This window comes from Sturnus vulgaris, chromosome 5, assembly GCF_052056855.1.
Source record: "Sturnus vulgaris isolate bStuVul1 chromosome 5, bStuVul1.hap1, whole genome shotgun sequence".
NCBI classification, from domain to species: Eukaryota; Metazoa; Chordata; class Aves; order Passeriformes; family Sturnidae; genus Sturnus; species Sturnus vulgaris.
Window position 1 is genome coordinate 45,766,390 of NC_142247.1, and position 17,955 is coordinate 45,784,344.

Consider the following 17,955-nt stretch of genomic DNA (forward strand, 5'->3'; position numbering starts at 1 on the left):
AGTAAGAAGATCAAAGTGTCTTTTGCAGAAGTGACTAAGAATTTAGGAAGAATGGATCTTGCCTGAGCTCTCCAACATACAGCTGTCCAACTACCTGTTTACTCTGCCTATCCACCTACTGTGTAGTGTTTGCTGTCTCTGGGAGGTCTTTTACCGGCTTCTCTCTTTTGACCTAAGAAAAGCTCAAAGGAGAAAAGGTCAGAAGAACTTTCTGCTTTTGGACACGTGGTAAATTGGAAACCATTAACAGTGCACGGCACATTAAGCTCAAATAATATGTTGAGATCCTAATTTGTGGTGGTAAGGCATGGGAACAGGTTGCCCAGAGAAATTGTAGTTGCATTTCATAGCAGAAACTGAGAATGATATAAGCTGAAAGCAATCATCTGTCCCTGCCATTAGCTTGCACTGTAGTGGGCCACTGGGATATCCTAATTATGGGGCTTCCTTTTGCAGAGGAGTCACCATCAGAGCCTGCATAGTGGTGTGAGTCCATAAACTGCCAGAGCAATGATCTGCAATGATGAGCCATGTGTGGGGGCAGGCTTTCAGTTCTATATAGGTGTAAATAGGTCCAGCTTTGTCCAGGGTAAGTCCATCCCCTTTTCCATTTGCATTTATCCTACAGTCTTGGGCCTCAATGGAAAAGGAATCTACATTAAGACTAAATTATTTATTGAGACTTTGTTTTCTGTGGTGAGCCACTAGAACAGGTTGCCCAGAGAAGCAGTTGATGCCCCTTTGTTGAAGGGGTGGCCATCATAGGGCAGGTAGGAGTACAGACAATTTTATTCAAGTTGAAGACTTTTGCCAGTTTTACATTACAAGAGAAATTCCTTTTATTACTCAAAGTTCATTAAAGGAATGGCTCTGGGCACATGTGCAATCTGTATCAACCAATTCTACACCTGGGTAATTAATGGAGACTATCACACATTTTGTTTTTTTGAGGCTGGGAATCATGATGAGGTAGCCATTGTGAGTATCTGGGATTTTCAGACTTTTTTATCACTCTCCAATGAGCATTCCCTGAGTGCAGCCCCATACCCTGAGATTCTGATTACATATGAAAATGTCAAGAGTTCTTCTGAATACCTTTACTAGGAAAATTAGGCAAAAAGTCACTTTATCTTTTCAGCTGTGTATTCACATGCACACGAGTGCACACACTCACAAACACACTTCTGTGCATCCTTACAAAATCTATTTTACTAAGTGTGATCTACCCTTTTCAATCCATGCAGATCCTCATGAGTCACTTTGTACTTGTCAACATTTTCTAGCTTGTAGCTGACCAGTGATACCAAATCTTCCTCCATATCAATGTCAGATATGAAAAAAAATCCTAATTTTTTGGGATAGCTGCATATTTGTGAAGGATTTTATTAGCCTATTTTGGGCTCTCATTTTTACCTCTCTTTTAGGCCATTATTTTGAACAATCTTGTCTTTTTTATGCTTATTCCAGAGGAGAGATATAAATATTTTAACTTAAATGTATTCCAGCAAAAGCAGAGTGAACATTAGCTGTCTATAAGAGTTAACCCATTACTAAAAACTATGCCTGATAAATTGAAAGTGTGGCTCTCAGCCAAGAGAGATTCGGTATATTCTGAGTATTCATTTTCTGCCTTAGGAGTGGTAAATCCTGTTGCTGGTATCAGATGTGATACAGCTTCTGAAAGAAGCAACCTCAGAGGCAAATTCATACTTTGCTATTCAGAGAACTATCCACTAACAGTGTATATGAATTAAGGGCATGCCTTACCCACAAAGTTATCGTTGTATCTAGAATTGCATATTGTAACTGAGAAACAAAAAGAAGCCATAAACAACTTTAAAATAAGTCAAATTCCATTTTCAAAATATCATGTGGTGTGTCTAGTAATGTAAAATTTTTAAGAGGTATTTATAAAGTGTTCCTTGAAATATTTTTACCCCAAATTTCAGCAATATTTTCTTCCAATTATGAGTATGAAAATCAGTAATTCAGTATTCAGATGCCATGATGGAGTTGTTAATCCAAAAGCATTCCCATAGTCTCAGTGTGGATCAGTAAAGAACTCCAGTCAAGCTGTCTGGAAATGAAGCTGTCATAGAACAATGTATGATTTAAGAATAACTAAACAGCAGTTAACCTTCCTGTTTTAAAAGAAAATAAATATTCCACACTTTTTTTGCTTACAGACTCATTTTACTTTATAATCCCTATTGCATAATTCCCTATCTGCAAACTTTAATTCGGCAGCTTTGTACTTAATTTACGTTGTGTTTGATTTACATTGTGCTTAATTTACATCTACACAAGAGCCAGGAACAGAAGTCAGGCTTTGACAAATCCAGGCCATATTGAACCTAGTCAAATTCTTTCCAAAGGGAAAAATGCAGAGCCCCAGTGCTAATATGTCCTTAATGTACTGGAATTTATGGAAGATTATGTTGCTCATCTACTACAGTTGCAGAGGTCTACAAGGAGGCTTTTGAGGGGCCTTCAGTTTCTTCTGGCAGACTCTGAAGAGAATGAAACACACCTCCTGGGCATGGTGAACACCTGTGTGCTTGCTGCCTGCTTCATCCAGTCACGCTGAATAAAGCCTTCACGGGTGCCTCCAGTGCAGCAACGTTGTCTTGAGCATCAAGGCCAAGCCTATGGAGAAGGGAAGGTTTTGTGTAATAGGAGACAGCAGATTAAAGTAGCCTCTCCCAGGTTTCTCTGCCTCCTTCTGCTCCTCCTCCTCCCTTCTCAGCTCGTGAGGTGCCTTTACCAGCCCTGAGGCAGCTGAGGACTGTTAGCAGCAAGAACACTGCTCCCTGCAGCAGGCAAGGCTGAACAGGACAGAGGTAGACAGGGCTGGGGAAGTGCATCCTTGGAGAGAAGGATGGGAGAAGGGAGGACGAGAAAAAGTGGAAGGGTAGAATTACACTCCTAAAGACTCTTGAACTCTTTAGCACTCTACAATAGCCCCTTTTCTCTAACTTTTCAATGTTAATTACCATATTTTTGAAAGGCAACTCTTATTAATCCACATGCTTTTTGCCTTTATTGTTAAAAGACAAACAATTTGTTTTCCTTATAAAATCACCTCAATTTTCTCTATAAAAGTACTTTATATGTTCAACTATTGCAGGATAAGCTCACACATGAATATAGCAGGCTCTGAAACATCTAAACTCTGTACTCCTGACATGCAGTCAATTGCTCATTAAGGAGAAGTTAGATATATTTTAAAGAACTTATATTTAAAAGGAAGTGTTTGGGTTTTTTTAAGGAAAACTCAAGTGTACATACTGACTGTTACAGGGAATGTATTAATTTATCTATCTTACATATAATGAAATTATATTTGTAGAAGAGGCCTAATATATAAAATATGCTTGTTTGGACATTTATGAAATACACTGACTAATAATTTTCAACATTTCCTAGTGGATGTTTCCGATTGTTCAAGAAATGCAGAAAGAATATCTTTCCTGCCATTTTGCAAAATGCAAAATAATTTCCCAGTGAATGTTCCACATTTGCTCTGTCTCCCTAACATTTTCTGGCAGGAAGGAAAACGTGTCAATAGTTCATGTAGAGCATATGAGAAAAATTTATTTTTCCCAGTGTGATTATGTACTCTTGGTATTTCAGCAGTATGTGGAGAAGAATCCTGTATATTCATGCACTGACATAGACAAATTATCGTTCTTATTGCCTTCAAGCTGTTCAATGATATTATATACCTATCCACAAACAATTGTAATCATTTTGGGTTTATAATTCATCGTTCATTAGAACTTTAATACAACTTGTTTTTCTTTCTCAGAAAAGAGACTTTTCAAATTTGACCTGGGGATGAAGTACTCTGAAAGAAACTTTACTACAGTATTGAAATCAAACCTTCAGAACTAAAATTCCAGCAACAACAGTTTTCCAAGATGCTTTGCATCTTATTTTCTAATTTATTTTATTTCGTTATGTATTTCAATAACTATACCACTTTTTACAGAATTTCTGGATACCTGAGTTTCCTTTGCAGTTTAATAGGACTCCAATGTGATCAGAAGTTCAAGGTAGGTCTGTCTTCATTTTCTCTTGAAAGCAAACATCCAAATGCACAAAAATGGGCTTTGGCTTTTAAATGTAGTGTTTTGTTTGAAGCTGTAAACATTTTTTCAAATGTCAAGCTGTTGGCTGGCATAATGTTGATGCAGAGGTTTGTGAATAGTTTCCCTGCAAAATACCTTTTTGCAATGTGGGATTTTTTCTTCAGGCTTGCTATTGGTCCAGCAAAGATATCCTGGGATGTAAGGAAATCTTTAAAATCTCCTCTGGACCCTGGAGGTTTTGGCTTTAGTAATCTCCGAAGCCTGGATCCCTTAGGGACCTGCCTCCCAAGCCCACAAAGTTCTGGTGGATCTGCAGACTTAGTCCTTGCTGGCTCCCCTTTGTCCTCTCTCTTGATGTGCTCTTGAAGCCTCCCCTCTAGTGAGTATTTCACTGTCTTTAGGAAGAGGGAAAGGGAGCAGAACACACTGAAACCAGTGCACTGCTGGCAGGATATGGTGAGCAGAAGCCTTCCTTGCCACCTTTTTCCACTACGTTAAAAGGAGAGGCCACTGGTGTGAGCAAAGTAAAACCAGTGTCATTCATCATATCTTGAAACAAGTCCAGTAGTATGGTCATTGTATGAGAACAATTGGAATTACACATTTACAAAATAGGCATTTGCTTTTTGCCAGTTGCCTTTTATTCAAAACCAAAATCCACAACTGGTATAGACTACCACAAAGAACAATAATGCATGTAGAAAAGAAGATGGAATAAAAGGAGTACTCCAAACCCTTACCATAATGAACTTCCTTTATGATGCTTGACTTGCTTACTTTTTTCTTTTACTTTTTTTCTTCCATGCAGTTACAGTTCCTGTGTGAACTAGCAGTTCATACATTCACTACTGCTTTTACAGCAGCACCATAAAGATTCACTGTTTCGGTTGGGGTAAAGCAAATGCAAGAACTTCAGCTTGGCAAAAGCTTCTGAAAATTTACAGTGAGCTTGTGTGCTCTGTTTTTAAACATGGGCAGCAATATCCTTTGGAACATTCTATATTTAAATTTCATCAGTGATTATTTACTCACAGACCACAAATGCTCCATAAATGTCTTTGCACAGTACCTGCTGTGCAAGAGTTGAACTGAGATGTTCAAACTTGAAAATTGAGGTCCAAATATCACTGGCAGAGGTGTGATGGGGAGAGGCAGTGGGAAAACAGTAATTCCCTTATGTTTTGATCCTGTATGAAACAAATCTGTGCCACTAATTACTGACATCTGGTCCTGGTGTTAGCTCCAGGGTGGCTCACTTACCTCGCAGCCATGGGCTAGATTTGGTATCCTCAGCATGTACCCAGTTCAGTGGAGGCTGACACAGCCAGCAATCACATGGAAATGCTTGACCTGCTACAGTAGGAGCATTACTGTTAATAATAATTTCTACTTACTCAGGCTTTTTATTTTTACCTCAGAGGTGTGAGGGAGCTTCAAGTCTTCCCTGTTCAAACCCTGAAGAAGTATCTGAGAGTCTTGCTGGATTGGGAGGAACAAGAAGGTGACATGTAAGCAGACCAGGATCATGTACATGGTGGCTGCTTCTTGCTGCCCCTGTGAATTTTATGTTTTATTGCAAAAAGCCTGGCAGCATCATGGCTTATGTGTTTTTACATGAACACAAGCACAGGTCTCACAGCACTCAGTGTAGTTTGAATTAAAAGGCTGCTGCCCAAGTAAATGGCATGTACTATCTATGAGCACTGGGAGGTGTCTTGGAAGATATTCCAGATATTGTCAGGCCAGCTTTAGATACTGGTTGGGTGTGAAAGCAGTGACCCCGTCAGCTACAGGCTGCTGCAGCAGCCCCAGGAGGTGAGTCAGGAGTGGCAGTGCTGTGCCCCAGTCTGGACCTCTGCTTGCTGGGACCTGCAGGACAGGGCTTAAGAAGTAAGACAGTGGTGGGTAAATGTGGATTGGAGCCTGGGAAAACAGAGTTTTCCCAGGCGTTTGAAAGAAAACAGAAAGAATTAATAAACAAAAGTTGCACCTGACATTGTAGGTGTATGAGGAAAGCATGTTTCGGTAAAAGCAAGAGGTGCTGCTTTCCTTGGACCAATAAGCTGATCCTATTCTTGGATCAGCAAAACAAGTCTATAAAATGGTGTAGATGTGTGTATTTCTGGAATTAAGAGCTTCTTCTATCCCTGAGAGTAAGCTGTGTTGCTGCGTCTTTCTTTGCCGCTCCTACAGCAATAGCAACAGGTAAAAGGCTGGGAGAAATGCTTCGTTAGATCATTCCTTCCCTAGGAACCCTTGTATGGGGACGTGTAATAGTGGATTTCTTTCAGAGGCCTCAGAGGCTATGGTTTTGGTAAAGATAAACTGGGATATTATCCCCCAGAAAACATCACTGTAAATATCCATTTTAAGCCACTAGAGTAAATTGAAACATTGCGTTTGAATTACTTGTAATAGCTAATTTGTTGATCCACTCAAAAGGTTAGCTGCAATTTCAAAGCTGATTCTATTAGATTTTATATAATGAGACACTTCATTACATTATGGGACAGCAGATCCCCTTTTTTGTGTGTTGTTTCAAGTACTTTACTTTGTTCTTGAGACCTTGCCAATACACTGTCTTGGAGTCTGTAATCTGTTCTGTGGGTCAAAAATGGGCATCAAAGGACTTTTTTTTTTTAATCAGTCTTCATTGTTACAAAGACTTTGAGAAAGTTTCTGGTATTTTTGTACAGGAAACTTGTAGGAGACAAAGCAATAATAAGCTGAAAAATAAAAAGCTTTTTCCCAAGTAGAATAATATCACTCTAACCTCAGGCTGTATCACAGTGAAAATTACTAGCTCTAGGGTCTTTTATTAAAATATTTCCTATCAATCTGCTTATATTATACGAGAGAAGGTTAAAGGTGATGTGTTTGCATTGTCTGCCATAGAGGTTCCATTTTCTCTGACAAGTCATCTGTTACTCGATTATCATTATCTTACATTTCTTAATTTTCTAGTCCAACTCTTAATAAGGTCTTGTCCTGAGGTACAATGCAAAAATGTGTATTTTATCACCATCTGTTGAAATGTGGGAGGGGTGGTAATCCTTATCTCTGTGGGAGATATTCTCTGCTGATGTGCCATCTGATAAAATCAGGGGGATGATCATGTTATCTTTTCACAACCCATCCTTCCTCCAGAAGATATATTCTGTTAATGGGCCATTAAGTCCTATTGTGTGACTGATAAGATTACACCATCCCATTGGGAGATGCTCCAGCCAGGGGCAGGAGCCACTTTCCTACCTAGATAAAAAACTGGGGTTTGGGACCCAAAAGCAGCCCTTTCCACTGGATCCCAGAGGAAAGTCGGACCTTTTCCACATCATCGCTGGACCTTCGGAGGAAAACTGCACCTTCTACAGGAGCACTGCTTCAACTAAACCACATCTGTCATCCAGGAGGACTGCAGCCACCATTTATACGGACTGCTACCAACACCCTGACTGACAGGGTGTCAGGTTGTATTCTGACTCTGTCAGTGGTTTTTCTTTTGTATTATTGCATGTATTTTATTTTTTCTCTTTTTTTCCTATTAAATTGTATTACTGACTTGGAGTCTCTCACTCGTTTTGCTTTCAAACAACACAGGTCTCCAGCACAGAAGGCTCTGTTCAGCAGCAGTCTGGGAAACATTCTCCTGCTCTTGTACAGAGGGAACTTCCAGGACTTGGTCTCCATTAAAAGAAATTATTACCTGTGTGCCCCAACAGTTCACAATTCTCAAAAACATGCTGCTATTTTAATGTTCATGGTATTTTCCCCCTAAATATTTTGACTGTGTCATGGCAACAGCTGCTTTTAGTTCTAAATTTGTTTTCTCATCCTTCATTTATGAAAAAATGGCAGTTTCAATTTATTCCCCTTGAATGTAAAATTCAGTATTTTATACTTTTATTAACTATAAACAGCTGTACCAATGGTTTGTGATCTGCTTTAGATTCTCTACGCAAATGAAAATTACTATATTGCTAGCTATTAATTATGAAGAAGTACCTAAAATTATAAGATAAAAGCAAATATAAAGTACCTACAATATGTGTTGTAGGTGTTTTGGAAGGGAGATGACACGTAGAGGGTAAGTACCAAAATTAGTATTACCAATACATATTTAAAAATCAGGAAGTAAGCTAAAAATAATTGTATCACAACAGGGGCAATCAGTGGTCCAAGTTTTTCCAGTCCAGTTAACTTTATTATGTTTGCATGACTGTAAAGTGGATTGAATAATTGAATGTATGAATTCTTGATATTAACAGCTAAACATTTTATTGCCCAAGACAGGCCTAAGGAAAAGGACATTTAAGATCCTTAAATGTAACTCTTAACAAATGTACCACAATTAATTGTTACTATTGTCATTATTTCTAGTATATTTGAAGAATGCTGGAAGTAAAATGTGGTGGATTCAACAATAGGTACTTCCCAAGTGCATTTGGATAATTGCTTACCTTGGTCAAAGTAAGAAGAGACTTCATTCTTATGCAGAAATCCTACATTCCTTTTTAGAGTAGTCTGATCAGCAAGTAAATCAGACAAAAAAATTTAGTGAAAAAAGTGCATGCAAGTCTTTTGCCTATATAAGCAATACACAAGACCTTAATGGGTATTTTATTAAAAAGAAACTGTTCTACTCAAATTCTGATTACCAACTGATTATTATTAATATTTATTCAACTTGCATATATTTATAACAGAACAGGACAGTGTACAGATATAAAAAGGTGCAATGACTTAATATAAAAAAGGAAATTTTTCTTACCTTTTTTTAAACTTTCTGAGAAAACCCTACTACTCTAGTAGTGTTGAGAAAACCCTACCACCTAGTAGTGTTGAGACTTCACAGTTAAGTTGAGACATGCTAGATTTAGCTCTGAAGTGCCACTGCTTTATGCAGGATAGTTAAGGAAAGATATATACTAATGGCTAATAGAGAACAAAAAGATTTATAATTGGATTGTGCTTATTATCAAGAAACTACACATTGCCACAGGAGGAACATACATAATAGACATACAGATATTTCATACCAATTTATTCTACACCACACCTTCCCCTGTTTGTTTTAAAGTGAGAGTATGAATCGATACATGCACTGTGTGTATTGATTTGCACAGAACCTGCTGGATTGCTTGATCCAGGAAAGCTCCTTTCACTCCGTTAGTGGAAGTAACATATCATTAAAGTTACAGTTTGTCATACATGCATCCTCCTCTGAATCAGGGCTGTTAGCAATGAATAGGACTAGGAATTGATACTAAACACTATGTCTTCTTTGTAGAAAATTCATTATAAAATACTTATTATGCCTCTCTAATCTTAATGTTTTTTCGGTGTTTTAAACAATTTCTGTAACAGTTTTTTCCTGCTGGAAAGTATAATTGAAAGTTTTCTTCCTTTTCTGGTGCAAGACTTACAAAGACATTCTTTAAGATCATTACATTATCTCAAGTACCTTTAAAGAAGCTTCCCTCTGATCAGCTCAATGTTCTATGTATTGTAGGAGATACAAATAATAGAGTTATTCACATAAATTTGCATTAATGATATTGAATTTACTTAAAAGACTAAATTCAATCTACATTTCAAAAAATGAAATAATGTGACCAATATTTTTCTGATAGGCACACTAGCTGAGCATCAGCTTTATGGCTGTTTGTCAAAGCAGATAGAAATACAAGCCTTTTCTTTAAGATCTAGGGTAAAACTTGGAAATTGTAAATGCATCTAGGCAGCTAAGGTCCCAGTTGGAGCGCATCTACATTGCTATGTGCTTTCATGTTCCAGTTCATCTGCTTCTGGCACAACATCAAGTCTCTCACACCTGCAGTGTAGATTCTGCTCATTGCTTTTGGGGGCTACTCCTCCCTCACCCTACAGTGATGAAGATTTGGTGCTAAGGATGATGGGGCCTGTAGCATCTCAGAACTTTCTTAGGTTATCGAGTAACACTAAGTCCATCTTTTTTGTCCCTGTAAAATGTCAATGGTTTTAACTTAGCTCTTACTTAAGGCACTCTTAAGATTGCATACTGGTTGTTTTCCTTCCTTCCATCTTGCTGTTGTTCATTCCAGCTTCCCTTTATGCTTGCCAAGTGTTTGTACAACAGGCAGATGTTCTTTGAAATGCTGGATCCTGAACAGATATAACTCTTCAGTTATAGGGTGGATTCAGGAGGGCTAGGATCGTATGATGTGGAGCACAAGGATGACAAGCAGTGTCTCCAGATCTTCCATCCCTGGAGGCAGATAGATTTCATGAGCTCTCCCTAGGCCACCAGAAATGGGACACTTCTGCCCTGAAGAGGAAATAGTTGCACAATAGAGGTGGTTACCCCTCAAAGCTCCAAGTTCATGACTGGGTCAGCACTGGTCTGTCATTACTCCTGGGTAGTGAGGATTCACGAGGCAATCAATTATATGACCTGTGTGTGGATAATGGGTATAATTAATGTGCCTGAAATAGCAGCTGGCTTTCTAATAATGGACTTTCCAAAGTGTGCTGAGTGTCATTAATAGTATTAATGGCTGCAAGTTGCTTGCCAGAAAAAGTAAGTAAATATATTCATAAGAATTCAACACAGACTAGCATCAAAATGAATTATGCAGGAAAGGCATATGAAGAAAGTGTAAGTACCTTGGGAATTTGAGGGGCCAAGTGGAGATTGTTTCCATGGGGTGTTCTCTTGTACTGTGTCTTCTGGAGACACCAAGGTGAACCCTGACAGGCTGATGAACAAGGAGCACAGGAGAGCTGAAAGCAAAACTGGGACCCTCTAAACTCCTGTGCCCTCACCCAGGTGGCATGCTGAGAACAGGCAGAACCAGAACTCCAGGAAAAATAGATTTCTAAGTTTAGCACACAGGTTACCTGTCATCCTTAACTTTTTAAGTTAAGTTACTTGTTTGCTCTCTCTCTCTCTCTGTCTCATTTTCCCTGTCCCTCCATGAAATCTGTCTTGGATCATGAAAGACTGAGGGAGGAAAAGGTAATGTGAACTGTTCTCAAATCTGAAGCAAAATCCCATTTCACTACAGGCAGTTTCCTTGACAATAACAATCTCATTAGTCACAATGAAATCAGAAATCTTTGTCCATAATGCTTGCAGTAGAAACACCATGAATGGCAGTTAACAGGGTCTGGATTTGATTCCTCCAGGTCTTCTTCAGTCTTCCCTAAGCATTCCTCATCCAAGGATGCTTCCCGGCCCATTCTTTTCTGCAGGCTGATCCTGATCTTTTGATGCCCCGAGTTGTTCCCAAAACTACATTCCTTTTCTGTTGCAAGCTATATCTCTTTCCTGTAAAAGTCAGCTTGACCATGTTGAGAACCAAGCATTAAAAGGAAAGCCTTTCCCGTATGCTGACCACAGAAATTAAGCAGAATTGCGGAGCCTTCCTCCAGGGAGGTGGCAGAGCCCTGAATGATGGGTATCATGGAGCTTGGTGCTCCTGAGTAGGACTGTATACAGGGCTGTGATCAGTTAATGCTGTATTTTATTTATAATTCAATATCAGCACAAAAAGGCAGCAATAAGTTAAAGTACTAAATATTTGCATAATTTTCTTTTTTCACTACATTGGCAATTGTGTAGCCCTTTGCAGCTGATTTACACAACTCATTTTTGTGCAAACAAAGCAATTAAAAGTACTAATTAGAGTATTTTATTTTAGCAGCACACAATCCCCAAAATTTTCATCTGGAGTACCTATATCTCTTCAGAGCTTAAAGCCTGAGAACACAGGGAAGTGGCGTTTCTTTGTCTTGGAGCAGGTTACAGAAAGAGGAAAAGGTAAATAGGTGGTCTAAGGTGGTCCAAGAAGTCTGCTGTCTAGTGGAATTTGTGTGTGTTTGGCACAAGGATGCTGTCTTGACCAAGAATGTACGTCTTCTGCTAATTCTGAGCTTGTTTGCTGTAGTTCAAGGATCTGAGATGAAACCTTAAAAACGTTTTCTTTTAAGGGAAATAGAGAAAATCTTCCTGCCCCCTTAAAACATCAGATGGCTAAATCCAAAGTCACATAGGTACATAACACGGACAGCAGGTGGACTGTTGGTCCCTGAACACAAAACACAGCCCACATTCCCCTTTCACTTATTTGAAGGCTTTAGCCAAGTTACCTAAACTAATTGTGCTCATGTTTTTTCTGATTCCTAAATCTTTTTGGAACTGACAGACCAGGTAACTTGAGTTTTAACTTCCTCATGGGCCCATTTCCACAGGCAGGCTCAGACATCCTCCTGCTGAAATCCCCCACTTAGCCAATGTGAAAGATTTATGGGACCATAAATGGAACAAGCCAAAGGGACCATGTCTCCTGCACTGGCCTAAGGTGGTATTTCCCGTTGAGGCTGACAATGACTGGCTACCACTCTGTGACAGGATGTCCAACTACTTTTTTCTTAACATTTGTTAGTCCAAAACTATGTCTGAGAAGAAAATAAATTGTTGGTATACTCATTATATCTCATCTGTGAACTTTCTGACCCGATGTTCAGCAGTGTGACAATAGCTTTCAAGATAAGATGCTTTGTTAATAAAAGGAAAATACAGAATGAGAAAATAGAAGAGCAGTGGGCAGAGAAGATGCTGTATAGAATTCATCTCTGGTCTGCCCACTGCTCAGTTCTGGCAGGATTGGTAGCAGTTTTTTTAATGACATCACATTTTAATGTGACTTGCACACATTTATGTAACACTTAGTAAGAGCACAATAATACAACTTCAGGCTCACATTGGTGACTAGTCCACTTAAAAGAATCAGAATGTACCCTTCTCCCCAGATGGCACAGCCAAATACTACAGAGCCACCAATAACAATGTGGTGTGCTCAAGTATTTTTATCAGAATGATATGGAAGTTCTGATCCAGAAACCCATAGATGTTGCCAAAAAAACCTTCTTGTCCTGGCGTGCTAAGAAACTAGAATTCTAATAGGTTAAGAAGTAGTGATCCAAGTTTGTGTCTTAGCTTGCTTGGAAGTTTCTATAAAAGAACATGCATTAGGGAGAGCTGGTGTTCTATGCCATGGTTTATGCCGTTGCATTTTGCCACTGCTTTTGCCATTGCTTTATGTCACTTGCTTTTTGCCATTGCTTTTGCTTTGCTTTTGTTGCTGCTCTCTCACCACCATCATCAACACCCAAGAAGAAGATGGGACCTGCCCAGCTTCTCCGGCCCTGCTGGGACCACGGGGAGCTTCTGCTTCTGTTTGGGACTCCAAGCCAGAACTTAACATGGACTTTGCTGTCTGTGACTTTTGCTTTTGAGACTGATGTGCTGCTACAATAAATAACTTTATAGCGACTATTAGCTGCTTTGCTTTTTGAAGAACATAACCTGACTGTGTGGGTGCCTCAGAGCCCCAGGAGGTTCCAAAACCTCACATGTATGCAAATGTCAGTTACTTATTTAAAAAAAAAAAAAAAGCTAAAAGTTTAGAAGACCTAAAAGCTGAGGCATCTCTCCTAGCTTAGAGGTAATTTATGGTGCTAATCTCCAGTTACTGAGAAACATTGTAGTCCTAAAGCAACTGAACCCTCTGCCTGACCATCTTCGTATTTCTCCTACCTAACCTTTAGGAAATGTGTATGAACATGAAATTTAAAAAAATAATCTCTTCTTTAGTATGCTCACAGAATAAAACCTTTCCTTAGGAATATGATACTTCTTTTGCTTTTGATTAATTCTAAGGTTGTACATGCTTCTGATGACTTGCATGTTGCAGTATCAAGTCAGAAGAAAGGGTGCTTCCTTGAAAATCAAGATTTGATTAATTTAAAATTCTCTGGGGATAAAACTAGACATAAAAGGACTGTCAGGAAGTTTAGACCTACCTGTGTGATATGTTCACTATAAAATGCACATCTAAATCAAGTAGCTGCTTTCTTCTATTTGTAGCATTGGGATATGCAGAAGCAGTTGTTCAGTGTAAAACAGCTCATGTGAGTTAGAGAAAGCAATTAAATTAACTTGAGCCAGGCACCAATGCAAGCTTCTCCTGTGGCAAAGAAATGTGGACACCTGGATGGTCATTACCTTAAAGGATTTATTTGTAAAGTACTGCCTAAGACAGAGAGAAGCATATTCCATTTAATGATGCAAATATTGTCAACTATTTAATATATAGTGTATTTGTTTCTGAGAAGCCAGTGATATTCAGAAAAAGTAGGACTTATCCCTCATTTGAAACACATTTCTGGAGCAAATCCAAACCAGCAGCTGGGATTTTATGACTCCTGCAGGACCCTGAAAAAAATCTCGCATTCAGTCCTAAGGAATTCTTACATTCAAAATGATGACACTATAAAAAATAGCTAGAATGGCTTATTGTGGACTGAAGATTAGGACAATCGACTTCTTTATTCCTCTGACCTGCAATTTTGCAGAACTCCAATGCTGGCAAAAAAAAATCAACTGGAGGATCAGAACTACAATGTTAAGGCTCAATGTTTATATTTTTTATCATTTGTAATGGAAGCAATAGAATTAAAAGGTGGACATCAGAGGTAGTATATAAGATTTAAGACATGGATGGCACAATCATCTGAAGTTTTATTTCATTCTATGGTACTTTAAAGTCTAGGTGCCTTTTAAGAAATGGCAGATGTAACTGCCAAAGTAATTTTATTTTTAAAGTAGTTGTATTTCTATACACTTTATTGCCTTTAAACCTGTTCCTGGCTGTGTATTCTCCAGGAACTCTCAGGACAGTTTTCTGCACCTGCTCCTTGTGCTGGTGCCTGCTGGGCTGAATAGCTGCAGTCTTTTCCCTCTCTTTTCTCTGTCTGAACATCCCAAGGGCATTGTGTGGAAGTTTTGCTCTGTGAGCAAATGCTGTATTGCACTAAGAAATTGTTTTATATTTGCATGGAATGGTTTATCCCATAGTCTCCCCCAAGCTGTGGTGTGGTAGAGTCCTTCCTTGGCCCCTCCCCCTTTGGCGGTGTCCCATTAGTCACAGGTCTGCTCCTCCCCTCCCTTTTCCCTGAGTTTAAAAATGCCTGCCATCTTCTCCTATCATCATGTTGATGCTACAATATACAGTGGACCATTTTCTCCCTCCTTTAGTCTTTTACCTTTGTCCTTGTCAGTATCCTCATCCCATGTGGTCCAGAGCTAGCCTAGATGACCTAGGGAAAAGAAGAAAACCAACAACTGGCGTCCAACACTGGGCCTTCCTGTGGAACTTTCCACGAGGTCAGAGACCCTGCACAGCAGCTAGGAATCCATGAGTGGATTATACGAGCCGTTGGTCTATCAGTTACCTTGCAGGCAACAGGCTACTTTCTGTGCAGCAGCTCCTACGAGGACGAGACCGGCAGCCTGCCTTCACCCCAAAGGTGGGTTGGCCTCGGACAAAGGACTTACCTTGCAGCAGTTCCAGCCAGCCGAAGAGTGGGGTGAGTACCCCTTGCAAGTGTTAGCAGGGACTCTGAAATAGCCCCCTGTTGGATCTCAGAAATATGGACTTTTTGAGTTTTCTGTGCTTCTTGGCACAGGCACCCTGGAAAACACTGCACTGGACTTGAAACCTTGGGGAAGATTTGTAAATATAAAAAATGAATTAGAGATCACAAATGTGTAGTAAGTTAGATGTGTGTATTTTCACTGGGTGATGGGTTTCAAATTTGGGGGTTTTTATGTATAGTGGTAGTTAGGGGACAAGATGGAGAATTTTGGGTGGTGTCTTTCTTCTTGTTCATCTTCTCTTCCTGCTTCTTCACGGAAATTAGGTAGTTACCTTTAGATTGGTCAGTTGAAAGTCACTATAAGGGTCATGGGAATCTATTATTGGGTTAAAAGTATAGATAATATAAGTGTTTAGCTTTAAAAGGCCTTGAAACAGGCTCAGCTTGGAGCCATTTTTCTTACTTCTAGCAGGGAGCTAGAAAGTGCTGTTATTCTTTCTGTTAATTTTGATAGGATATAATAAACATTGAAGTCCGAACACAAGAATCTGGCTCGACTGCCTTTCTAATAATCCTGGACCCGAACAGAAACAGAAACAGATGAAACTGATGACAAACCACTAATTAGTGGTGCAGAAAAGCCCGGTAAAGCCTTAAAACCTCTTACACCCTTGGTCGTGATGAGAAGGGGGGTGCCTGTGGTGTGGTACGCACGGCGCCGAGCCACACGGCCCGAGTGGTAGTGCTGGGATGCGGGGTGTGGCCTGAGCGGTGAGCGACTGGTGCGGGGCAGCGGCGGTGCCTGAGTTGTGGAGCAGTGCGCGCGCGGAGCGGTGGTGTGTTGCAGCAGTGCGCGGGCTGCCGACCAGTGCAAGTTACCAGCAGCAGCGAGCTGCGGAGCGGCAATGTGGTGCCACAAGCAGCAGCAAGCTGCGGTATAGCAGTGCGCTGCCTGTGGAGTGGCACGAGTCCCATGGGGAAGGGCGGCGCAGCAGCGTGGTTTCACTGGCGGCGGCAACACATGTGGCTGGCAGCAGTTTAAAAGCTGCGCAGCTCACCGGTGCTTGCTCCTCCTACCCCAGCGTCATGCGGGGAGGAGAAGACGCCAGACCTGTCCCCAAGCTGATTATGGACAATTTTCACCGCTTTCAATTTCTGTTTGCGTTTGACTGCGAGGGAAGATAGATTTAATTGTGCAAATTGTTCTTAACATCAGAATGGGCTCTCAACTTTCTGCACAATATAGGAGCATGCATTCCCAAGTTCAGGATATCTTAAGTAGTGGGCATGTTGCAATTTCTAGGAAGCAGTTAAAGCAGTTTGTATCTCTTCATTTCCCTCAGTATACCCTGCAAAACGTAGGTTCTGTCTCCTCCTGGGACAAAATTGGCGATCTATTACCTCTCAGAGTGGAGTAGGGAGACAAAACAGTGTCATTTTTTTTTCCTTTGTTCATTTTAATTTGAAAAGAATTAATAAAGAGAGAAATAAAGAGACAGCCACAGCAAACAACCCCAGTTTCTCCTACCCCCTCTCCCAAATCCTCAGACCCTGAGCCGGATGAGACACACGGGGCAGCCTGAGAAAGGCAGGGTACCCGGCACAGCTGCAGCCTCCCCGCCTCCCGCCCAGCACCCTGGCTCTGGCAGTTGTGCACATGCTGACAGAGAACCTTCCCTGCACCCCTCCATTTTCTGCACCTCGACTTCAGCATAAAAATAAGTCCCCCCGTCCACATGTCAGTGGCCGTGTGGTGGGGGTCCAAAATGGCACCGGCCACATGGCCAATCCTCCATCTTACCCTTCTCCTTCCCACATTCTTTTTCACCCACATGTCCTCACCTCCAACCCTTTCCGATCCCACAATCCCTTCCTTTCCTCAGACACCCCTTCCTCTGTGTTCCCACCCTGCATGACATCATCTTGTAACCCCGCCCCCATATGTTGCAATCCTAGTTCCCACGGTTGTTCCTCCCTCCTCGGCAACTTCACCCCCTCTCCTGTTACTGTTTCCCATGCTCCCCCTCCCAGTTCTGGTGGGGGGTGGGAGGCCTGCCTCCTGTCTCCCGTGCAGGGGGAGGGTGGTCTCCCTCCCAGTCCCGGTGCTGGGTGGGGTGTGCCCCCTCTGGGTCCTGGACCAGAGGGAGTTGGTCCCCTCCAATTCCTGGTGGGGGAGCAGAGGGCCTGCCTCCTGGCTCTCACTACAGGCGGTTGGGCTGCCTCCAACTTGCCACTGGGGCAGGGGTTGCAGTGCCCCGCCTCCTGCTTCCCACAAGGGGTGGGGGGCGGGGTGCCCACCGGTTCCTATGGGGGGTGGAGGAGCAGGCCGCCTCTGCTTTCCCACGGGGTGGGGGCAGGGCCACCTCCCTTTTTCTGCGGGGGGGGTGGTGGGGGGTGGTAGGCCCCTTCCTGGTCCTCTTGGTGATGGGGGTGGGGGGGATGGACC

The 17,955-nt window shown here is 41.2% G+C and overlaps 1 long non-coding RNA gene across 1 annotated transcript in view; it reads right to left on the reverse strand.

Moving 5' to 3' along the window:
- Positions 1–15,506, reverse strand: part of LOC148223689 (uncharacterized) — a 28,412-nt gene extending 12,906 nt beyond the window's left edge. Inside the window, exons 1-2 of the long non-coding RNA XR_015803981.1 lie at positions 15,177–15,506; positions 2,531–10,521 (exon numbers count right to left, since the gene is read on the reverse strand). This is a non-coding gene — a long non-coding RNA (uncharacterized LOC148223689). The remainder of the gene's footprint in view (positions 1–2,530; positions 10,522–15,176) is intronic.
- Positions 15,507–17,955: the final 2,449 nt, after the last annotated feature.